Source organism: Gallinula chloropus (assembly GCF_964237585.1).
Source record: "Gallinula chloropus genome assembly, chromosome: 20".
Classification (NCBI taxonomy): Eukaryota; Metazoa; Chordata; class Aves; order Gruiformes; family Rallidae; genus Gallinula; species Gallinula chloropus.
Window position 1 is genome coordinate 1,646,118 of NC_140105.1, and position 7,817 is coordinate 1,653,934.

Sequence of the window (7,817 nt, forward strand, 5' to 3'; positions counted from 1 at the left end):
ACCAAAAACAACACACAAAACCCCCCACAAAAATACAAAACCAGAAAAAGGCGGCAAAAGAGATTCCTGACGTAAAGGGTTTCTTTTTTATTTATTTATTGAAAACTGTTGTTTATTTGGTTAGGCTCAAGGGTATGAGAAACTCAAATTTCTGCTTTGCTTGAGGAGACTGAATTTCACCTCAAGCATTGACAAGAAGTCAAACCAAAATGAAGAGACAGTGGCATAAAGTGATACCCTAGCCTGCTGAGGCCAGTCTCCTAAAACATCCTCTCACAAAACAGTGTTTTTGTCCAGAATATAGGGGACTAGCAGAAGCTGCATTCATTAAAGGAGATTAAAAGGGACACTGTAACCATGGCTGATGGGCTTGGCCTTGGTCAGCAGTGGGTCCATCCTTCAGCTGGCTGGTATTGACTCTGTTGGACCTGGGGGAAGCTTCTAGTAGCTTCTCACAGAAGCCACCTCTGCAGCCCTTCCTTCCCCATCAAACCCCTGCCATGCAAACCCAAACCACTACACAACAAGCTCCAGGGCAGGGAAGCCTTCAGTCTGGGCAGTTGCTTAAAAAAATCAGTTCTTTTCCCAGAACGATTAAGGCAAATCCTTGATGGAAGGAGTCTACACTCATTACCACAACCTGACAGCTAAGCCAGAACTGTGGCATGATGTACCATGTTGTGGAATGTTAGGCTTTCTGCCATCCTCGAGAAACCAGGTGGTGAGAAGGGGGCGATGTATTCATTACCCTCATAGTAGGTAGAGGAGCTTGTTGCACTATGCCAGGATCTTCTATGAGAAAAATGAGCCGGCCCTTTACTCATCTCATGGGCCCACTTTAAACCTTGGTACTAGCGGCTCTGCCTGTCCAACTCAAGTCCACCAACTCTCTCCCCTCCTCTCCTCATCCCTTCCACTTATCTTCCCATGTCTCTAAGCTACATCTCATCTGTTTACTCTCATCCTCAACATACCGGGCCTGTTATTTTCTTAAGAACAGATTATTACCCCTAAACAGTATTTTGGGTTAAGCTGAACTAGACACTCAACATTTACATGTTGGTTGCAAATGTAACATAAGATAAATTACAGCATTGATTGTATATGCTGTCTAACTAGTGATCACACTTTACAAACAGGTAAGAAAATGATGCTTTTGGACTATGTTCAATGTGTCTGAGAGCTCTGGTAAATTAGAAGTGAAGCTGTACACGGATTCCTGTTACTGTTAAATAAACTTGTTTCTGCCAAGCCACAGAGACGGTGTGAGATTGACTTCGTTGGTATTTTTGGCATATGTGACAAGCTTTAGCAGCTCCCTCAAACTTGCTGTTTATTTAAAGCAAGTGCTAAACATCTTTGGCAATCCTTCCAGAATTGTCGATCCCTAGATGACCTTCACGTGTCCTTTCTGGATACCTTTTCCAGCCAGTGTTCAAGTACTGTAAAAAAAATACTGCCTTCATATGCCAAGGGTTCTTAATGAAACATGGAAGTAACATTTGGGCAGCAGAGGACAACTGGAGTTGGAAAGGGACACTACTCCATCGATTTCAGAAATGCTAGTTCAGGATCCACCATAGCTGAGCATCTCTGGTGCTTTCCATGCCCCCCTTAACCCTCTGGTTTACTGTGGCACTCTTCATGCAAGCAGCACCTGTTTTCCCTGTGACACTGGTGATGCTAAACACAACCTAACTGCAGCAAGCAGCAGCCATGCTGATCACTTGCATGTGTACTAACATATGCCATGCTAGCCTAAGGGTTCATCAGAGATCTCCATTAATTGTAGTTTTGTGTGGCTGGGTTCTGGTGGAGAAGGGTGGGGCTGCAGGGGTGGCTTCTGCAAGAAGCAGCTAGAAGCTTTCTGCAGGCCCGAGAGCGCGAACAGCAGCTGGCTCAAGGCCAGAGCCATTGACTAAGGCCGAGCCAATCGACAACGGTCACAGCACCTCTGAGAGTCACATGTAGGAGAAAAAAACCACACAGGCAGCCTTTCCCCCCGCCCCCCCCAGAGAAAGGAGTGAGAAGATGTCTGTGCAGGCACCAAGGCCAGGGAAGAGGGGGGAAAGAGGTGGCCCAGGTGGCCCAGGTGCCAGAGATTCCCCAGCAGCCCCTGGAGAAGCCCATGGAAAAGGCCCACACCCCACCTGCAGCCCGTGGGGAGGCCCCAGCCTGGAGCAAGTGGGGACATACAGAAGACACTGTAGATTTAGATTGGGTATTAGGAAGAAATTCTTCACTACAAGGGTGGTGAGGCACTGGAACAGGTTGCCTGGGAAGGTGGTGGATTACCTCTCCCTGGAAGTGTTCAAGGCCAGGTTGAGTGGGGCCTCGAGCAGGCTGGGCTGGTGAGAGGTGTCCATGCCCATGGCAGGGGGGTTGAAATTCAGTGATCTTTAAGGTCCCTTCCAACCCAAACCATTCTAGGATTCTATGATCACAGATACCTAGATGACAGCTATGAGAGGTACATCATATTGTTTGCTCTGAAGGGCTCTTGTTGATGGAAGATTGAGCAAATAAGGAGTGGATATTAGGAGGGCTAGAATTCTGCAGGAAGTAGATTGGGAGTTGCAGTGGATTAGGTAGAGAAGGGGAAGCTTTGAGAGAATACAATAGCTGGCAAAAAGATGCTAAAATGCCCTTTGTGAAAGGCTGTGAAAACTTGTAACTCTTCATTCTGCTTAACTGAAACAAAACCATTCCATTAAAGCAAAAGATATCCTGACATTTTGGAGGAGGGGAAAGCTGCATTTATTTATGAGCTCCCACAATGTTTTTTAAAACTTTTTTCTTTTACTCCCAAATGTTGCAAAATAAACTGTATAAAGGCTTAATCCCTCACACATACACTCATCCCCACACACATATTTTTTTCTTAACCTCCAGGTTTTACTACCCTGCATTTTGTCCAAGTTTTTCCAATTCAGAAAGTCAAAGCTTTTGTCTTTTCTTTGACAGACCTTTTCCAAGTTAAAGTTTACTCTTAAAAGACCAAAACTGTAAAAATAAAAGCAATACATACAGATAGGAAACCAAGAGTGACTCTGCATTTTGTTATATTGACTAGCAACATAAATGCAAACAAGTGAAAACAGACCAAGCAAAATATTACAGGTTATGGAAATGTTAAATTTTTATGTAAATTTGAAAAACACTTTGAAAAACTTACTTCACATAAGTCCTTTGGAGTCTTCAAAAATGCATGGGTTATTCTTTCTCTAGTTAAATAATTCTTGCAAATAAAGCTTTTAGCCAGCTGGCAGCTTTATGTCACTATACATGAGACCAGAAAAACACATTCTTCTTTTTTTTTAGTAGCCAATGTAAATCACAGTCCAAACTGCATAACACCAGCAAAAGGAGCCAGTATATAGAATCACTGATATAGCTGAAATTCACTGTGAATTCCAGATCTCAGACAATGCATTAAAGGCATGAGAGAAGTGCTGGTTTATATTGAGATGAGGATCTAGCCATTAAGGTTAAACCATAGGCCCCAATCTTCATCATCAGTGTGAATTTACTCCAAATGTGAAGTTGAGCTCTGCCAATTTCCTCCCCACTCCCAGGATTCCAGTGGCATCACAGAAACAGAGTCAGCTGAGGGAAGAGGAGGAAGGAATTTCCTCGCTTTCTTATCAGGACCTCTGAGTAGGTGATGCTAAGAGGGAGTGGGGTGCAACAGGTGCTGTAAGTGGGGAGGCAGAACATTATGGGATCAAGTGAAGTTGCTGAGAAGTGATTCAGTTCAGATTGCTGTATTTATCATAGGGACTGTTAGTTGGAAAGTGAAGATCAGCATATGGAAAAAAAATCAAGATCTGTTACATGGGGTGAAATTGGTTCTCAGTAAAGCAAAGGATTCCACTGCCCTTTTCACTGGTGCCCTCCTTGTGCTGCTGGAGAACATATGTAACCCTCTCCTTAATCTTCATGGGGATTATCCTAGAGATCAGCATGGCAGATGATCTTTTTTCACATACCAGCATGGGGTTCAGCTCCTTCTGCCAATAATCACCTCTTTTCCAGACTAGCATAGGACATGATCGTTTCTCTTCTAGGTAATGTAAATTTATTAATCCATCCTTCTATGTAGCATACCTACCCTGCAAAAGCAGTGCTGAGTGACTCCTCTGTGTTGATACAGCACATATTCCTCCTCCTTCCAGTGAGATACATACATTCAGTACAGCACTTCTGTAGTCCTGTTCTTATAACCTTTGAAACCTACAGCCCCAGAAGCAAGAGCTGATTTCTATTCCTTTCCTCTGGGATCTAATTCAGTGACTTCAGTCTTAGAGGCTTCTGTCTTCAACTCTAGATTTAACTTGGTTTGCCCTTTTATTGGTCCTTGTGTTCATGGTGACTTGCTGTTACCCCCTTGGAATCTCATCCCAGTTTACTTCCTCTTCTTTAATCACACATCCTTCCTTATCACTACCTTCACACTCATCCTTCCCCCCCAGTTCTTGCTTTGGCTTTTTTCTTCCATTTTACTACTTGGTCATTCATATCATCCCTGGATTCTCACTCCTGCAACTTCTGTTCCTATTCAGATGCTTCCTCCTGCATTGGGATTTCGTTCCTCTAACAATGACCCTGCCTGTCAGTAGGACCCCTCATGCTTTTCCACACTGCAGACCTTTGCAGCATGCAGGAGCCTGTACCTTCACCTTTCCATCCTTACATTACAATACACTGGCTTTTTCTCTTCACTTTATCTACTCAAGTCAGTATCCAGTGGATTACAGTACCAATGTAGCCCACTTCACCTCCTTAAACACAACCTCCTATTTCTCCCCCCCCCCCCCCCCATACACACACCCCCTTCTCAGGCTCTCTTGTCAAATTATTTATAGGAGTTTGATTCACAGACCTGTTATGTCTAATTATATCCATTCAGTTCTAATATGAATGGCAATTCTGCTGGGAGTTAAGATTGCCAAAAATGTTTTGACCTAAGAAAGAGGAGGTGGTGTCTACATATGCAGATTAGACCCTATAAAAGTGCCCTGGGATCAGCTTGTCTTGTCACTCCTCAGAAATCTCTAAGGTAAGACTGTCAGAGACTTTGGCCTGGGGAGGTGGGGGACGAAGGGATACTGGCCCTGCATTCCACAAGCATCAGTGCATTCCTACAGAGGTTCACATTCATTCAGTGGGGGACTGCCACTGTCAGCTGGGATTCTCAGTCTACTTTCAAGGCATCCGTAATTTTTCAGTCTATAAATTTTCTCTGGGATTACATGCAACAGTAAGAGGGAAGTTGCTAATTCTGTTTTACAGTATTGACCACCATCCAGTCTGCATCTTGTCTCACAAAAGGTAAGATCTTGATTTATTCATCATGGAGATGCTCTAAGGTGGGACTTCTACACAGGTGTGAGGGTAATCCCTGTATTCCTTATATTTATGTCCACTGTATAAATGCAATACAAGAATTGGGCTGGATTGCCAGTATCTTTGCCACAAAATCCTCAGAGACAGCAGTCTTAAAAGTACTGATCACTGTTGCATTGCCTCAGTTTCCCTCAGGATTCTTTATAGAGAGTAGTTTCCTATGCTGACAGACATTAGGTCCTAAGCTTAGGAGAAACTGTCCTAAGAAGAAAAACTCCATCAGGAAATAGTTTCCAATTACTTGTCCATAAATTAGTTATATTCTTGAAGCAAATTTCTTTTCTTTTTCTTTTTGCCTTTACCTCAAACATGGAGGGTCACTGGCACTGTCAGTGAAACAACATGAAAAGACTATGAATTTTAAATTGTTAATCTTTTATTTTTTCAAAGGGAAGCTCGAGGAATGCAGTTAGAATGTTGTGTATCAAAACATCTAAGTGCTAAAAGGAAGCATTTCAATCTGAGCTTTTAAGCTCACTTGTGCCTATAAAACACTGCACAATTGTGATATAATGGTATAAGCAAATATTAGTGATCACAGGGAAATTAAGAAAGGATTATACCTACTTGGATAACTAGAAAAAGAGAGATAGAGCAGCAACTAACTTTGAGATGTTAAATATTTGTACTCAGGAAAATTAACTGTTCATATTTAATTTTACATTCATTTATATTATTTTTAAAATTTTGTCATGTGTAAATATGTAACTAGCATGCTTTGAATAAGTGGAGAAGTGTTAGCATATCACTGATTTCAGGAAAAATCATATGAAATGGTCAAAAGAGAATAGTTATCAAATGCTTTTAAAAAGCCATCTACTGATATATATAAATACATATATATATATATACTAACCTAGTGTCAACTAACATACTAAGCACTGTAATAATACGAGAAAGGTACATTTTAACAATGACATTAAATATCTATACAAAAATACAATATGCATTATATATAAAATACACAATAATATACTATAATATATACTAATATATGCAGTATTCTAATATTATTCTTGTTAGGAATCTTCTAAGAAAATGTGAGGTGATATAGGCAGTGCCAAAGCTGCTGCTGAAAGACTGGGTCCATTTTACAACCTTATGTAATTATTTTGTGTAATGGTCTCAATCAATTAATAAAACGTAAATGAAGTGGAAATCCACATAGTTAGAGACAAAATCATCAGTCAGGAAATTGTACCCACGTGTTTGAATTAATAACTGTAAATTCTGTTCTGAAGTCTGTCTTGCTACCTCAGAAGGCAATTGGTATCATGTGTAAGCAGTGAAATATTCAGTGAACCAAGTATTATAATGTCCAGAAATACTGTGTTCATTGATAAAATATTAATATGTATTAATTTTGTTAGACTGACCATAGTGCAACAATGCGGTTGATAAATGTTAAAGAATTCAGAAAAGAGTTTTTAAATATATTCAAAGTTCAAAATACTTTTCCTGCCCTGCTGTCAAACCGAAACTGTTTCTCAAAGAACATTTAACTGATTTGATTTTTGCCTGTAGTTCTGTCCTAGGTGAAACTTTTGATAGAGAAATAAACTTCTTAATTCATTTGCAAAAGCTACTCAAAATCCAAATTGTAGACGATAAACCTAGATAAAATTAGGCTTTAAAAAAAAAGAATACATTTAGATCAGTATTAATTTTGGAACAGTATAACTAAAATCCACCTTCACAATTGCACAAAACCTTTCAGTGAAGACAGATGTTTGGTAACAATAAACCAGGGTAACTAATTTATTTTCTTTAAATAGTAGTGAATGAAGATTACTCAGTTTCTGTTATAAAAAAGATGAAAGAGTAGAATGTCAGCTTTGTTTGTTAGCTGATGGATCTGTGAAATGATTGAAATATTTAACAACTTGGGCTATTTTATCCCAAGGAATGTCTTTAATCAGAAGTACTAATATTAGCACTCTGCATGTCCAGTGCAGTATCTCTTCCAGTCTTTACTGTAAACAAATCTCATAGTCTGAAAGGTGCTAAGCAGAAAAGACACAAGAGGGCTTTCAGAATTCCAAACCTGTGATAATCGAGTGAACGCAGTGTTTGGAACCTTGGAAAGGATCTGTTTATTTCGGTAATTCAACAAATGAGGAATAAAAAAACCCAACAAACCAAAACAAAAAATCCCAAAGAAAGAAGATCCAGGAAGCATTTCCCTGTAAATGCAGTCATCCAGTTGTCCTGAGATCTAAATATGTACAACAAAAATAAAGATCATTTTAGAACACAACTGTGATTTAGCAAAAAAATTAGTGAATTCAATCAGTTGCTACATACAGCAGAGCACCACTGTGCTGTAAGAATGTTTCTTCCATCCTGTGCTATTGTAAAGTATTTTCTACCCTCACAGATACTTACTGTATTACCCCGAGTAAGCAGCAGCC